The following is a 3,741-nucleotide window of genomic DNA, read 5'->3' as shown; positions in this document are numbered from 1 at the left end:
CCTGGTTGCCCTTCTGTTTATTCTCTGCGGTGGATTCAGCGGTGAGGCAGCAGAGGTGAGGAGAGGCAGGGCTCTGGCTGTTTCGGCGGCCTCTGTTTCTCTTTTTCTCCCTCCCCGAGGCGAGCGTGTGCTCCTGCTGTAAAAGGCAGGTGCACTGCACCCACTGCGGCTAACTCTGAGCCTGGCTCCCGAGCAGGACGTTCTCCCCAGTAGTCCACCAGCAGATGAAAAACACCCACCTCTCCGGGATGAGGGAACCGTGCGGGGGGGTCTCCTGGAGGCTCCTGCTGGGTGCACTGTCCTGCGAGATACCTGGCTCGAAACACTCAGAACACTGTTGTTGTTGTTGTTGGCGAAACACATCAGCAATGACGCGGGGGTGAGCAGGAGAGGTGGGGAGAGGCAGGACTATGATGTATAGGGCGTACACAAGGAACCCTTTGACCCCGTCCGCAGATCTACCCACCTTGGGAGCCGTTATCGTTTGAGGGCTCCGTTTCCGCGGTTCTTTTACGGCCTCGTGTGAACGAACCGTCCATACGATAGTGAACTGTAGCGGATACATCCCGTTCCGTCTCCGCTTAAAAACGCGGCCACTTAGACGGTTTTGTTTCTCGATCTACCTAACGTAATTTAATGGTACTGCAACTGTAGTGTGTCACGTGTGTCTAAAATGGCAAAACAAATATGGTGGGTTGTAAAAAGTCAAAAAGGTAGGGAAAAAGAAAATTCTACACATTCTTAACAAAAATCCTTTTGTGGGTCTCCAAAAATGGTGTTAAAGAAAAACAAATAAGAATACAAAAATGTGTCTTTGGTCGAACATGTTTCAATCTGTACCCATAAGCAATTACAATTTGCGTTGGGGGTTACAGCCAACAAGCTCGCAGAAAACTGTTACTTAACTATAAAAAGTCATTGTCAAGGTCTCACAGATAAAAAAAACTGATCTGACTGACACGCCTATACCTGAAGAAAGCCCTGGTTATTAAGTGTGCATAACTTGTCACAGCAGTGCAACAAACAGGTATAATATACCCTTACATAAATTGTACTGATTATCACCAAAATACCTCTCTCTGTCTTAAGATGCAGCACAGACATCACAACCTGAATAGCCCTGTCTCCATTGTGATTTTTGGCTGCTGAATTCTCTCATTGTGGGACTAATGGAGGAAGAGATAAGATTTTGTTGGTGCTGTTTAACACCGCAGTCCCACTGGCTCCAGCACTTGTGGCTGGCCAATGGGCTGTCTGGCTGCAGGCATGGAGGTGTAGGGTTACGAGACCACGAGAACAATGTGCCGAGTGCCTGAGTCAGCACTATCTCCCTGCTTCACTCTCGCTGCTACTCGCTCTTTTTTTCCCTCCAACAAATCTGGCCAACCAATGGCAGCTTTGTGCTGAGAGGGGAGATTACACACACTTATTTACACACACACACACACACACACACGCACGCACACACACACACACACACACACACGCACACACACACGCACACACACACGCACACACGCACGCACGCATGCACGCACACACACACGAAGAAAGAGGGAAGTCAGTGGGGGTTGGGAGGATTGTGAGGCAGAAAGAAAAGCAGTGCAGGCACTATTGTCTGTGCAGATGTGAAATGGCTAAACTTTACACTGTACGCTTGAACTACCGTTGATTTGACCCCCAAAGAGCAGTAAGTCTTGTTTTTCACTTTTTACAGGCATCCAAAAATGCTTAAGAATGAAGAAAAAGCTTTTTGGTTTGTAATTTGTTGACAAAGTGAAATCGTTTATTGTTGTGTTAACAACCCACACGTTTGTATACTTGTTTTCTATTCTCCTCATCACTCAATCCTGTTTTCCTTTCAAGGGAGCTAGCTATCATTGTATATCCCAACGTATCTTATCTCTCCTTGCCAAAATTCCTACACAGCTTTTGATATTTTCTTTCCAGGTTAAAGCGAGTTAAGTTCTGTGGTTCACAAAAGCATTACTATTTCACATTGTGTCCATGAATATTTCAAGTCCATCGTAAATCAGTTAAGAAAAGCCAGATGTTCAGGGTGATCAACACAAAGAAATCATCCCTGCTTCAATGTTACTGAATGGGACTAAACAAAACAAATTTACTTCATAACTGTAAATGTAGTGCAAGATAAAGGCATACTTCGGGAATTTACACAAGCTACCAATACATAGCTTAGAGTGGTTTGGCTTTTATGATGTTGGGATGAGTGTGAATTGTTTTTAACCCTGTAGACTCTGATATTCATTTGACAAACAACACATAGTGGGTGAGGATTACCCAGAGTTACATCTCAAACTGTCAAGGTCACTTTTAGAAGAAGAGCAATAAGGTCATATCACGCAGAGGGAATCAATTGTGAAGGTGAACATCACACATCTCGACTTAATGTGTGTTACAGACAATAGAAGAAGCTTTAACCTGTCGCTGGACACCTGGACACCTGGCAGGAATCAGTTACAGTGGAGAAATCCACTGTACTAAGACAATACCGTCTCCCCATTTCAAACAGATAAGTGGTGATATTTCAAGGTTCAACCGACATTTGAAACAGTATCCATGTCTACATGTGGATATGCTGTGTTAGGTTACATGTTTAAAGGCATCTTCCCACTCTGTGCATACCATCTGCTGCTAAATGGAAACCAAAGCCTCATACACATTGAATGCCTCCTACAGGAGAGATAAGCCAACAAAGGTTAACAAAACAAATCTGAACTGTCTCTCAACAAAAGATATAATGTTGCATCATCTTTTACCATGTCGTTTTTTTTGTTTTTTACTCTTCATGGTCGCTTCTTTTTTGATCTTGTTTTATCCATTGTCCATTGATGTTGGACTCTCCATGAAAGTATCATCCTATATAGCCATGTCAACTGAGAACTACGGAAAAATTAGCTTAGATATTCATTTGTTTTTAATAAACAACACCTGCTCTTTTGGGATACGCAATTATGAAAGGTAAAAGGGCTGCCATCAAAACAAGTTGCAACATGTAAGGACAACTTTAATGGCACATCTAGTCTACCGTACATTTGACTACTGCATGTCATAATAAATGTTTTGAAGGAATCAATATGACAAGTGTGAGTTGCAGTTTTGTCCTCAAAAAAGGTCCACAGTATTCAAATACATAATATCATGTACATAAATATACATAAAACAAATATATGCACTTGTTATCCCCTCTCCTGCTCATTTGTTTTTAATAAACAACACCTGCTCTTTTGGGATACGAATTTAACATGTAGGGACAATTTTAATGGCACATCTAGAATACCGTACCTTTGACTACTGCCTGTCATAATTGGTGTTTTAAAGGCATCAATATGGCAAGTGTGAGTTACAGTTCAAGTTAATTGTTAGCATCACTAAAGTATCAGATGCAAAAAAAAGGTCCGCAGTATTCAAATACATATAATCATGATGTATTACAAGTACATAAATATACATTAAACAAATATATATACATTTGTCATGTTATCCTCTCTCCTGCTCTTGGCTGGTTTCCTGTAGTCAGACCCCCACCCCCCTCCACCCTTAACTCCAACAGATGTCCCCTGCTGAGTGCGTAACACATTTACAGCAACTCTTCCTTCCCATCATGGAGCAAGGCTGTGTTGTGTGTTGGCATCTGACCTTTTAGCACTAATTATCAAACCCCTCCTCTTTGTTTAAAGACAATATGAAAGGGTTACCAAACTAATTGAACATCTTTGT

The sequence above is a fragment of the Notothenia coriiceps genome, unplaced genomic scaffold (assembly GCF_000735185.1).
Source record: "Notothenia coriiceps isolate Sejong01 unplaced genomic scaffold, NC01 NC01_scaffold00012621, whole genome shotgun sequence".
In the NCBI taxonomy this organism is placed as follows: Eukaryota; Metazoa; Chordata; class Actinopteri; order Perciformes; family Nototheniidae; genus Notothenia; species Notothenia coriiceps.
This window is presented reverse-complemented; position numbering follows the sequence as displayed.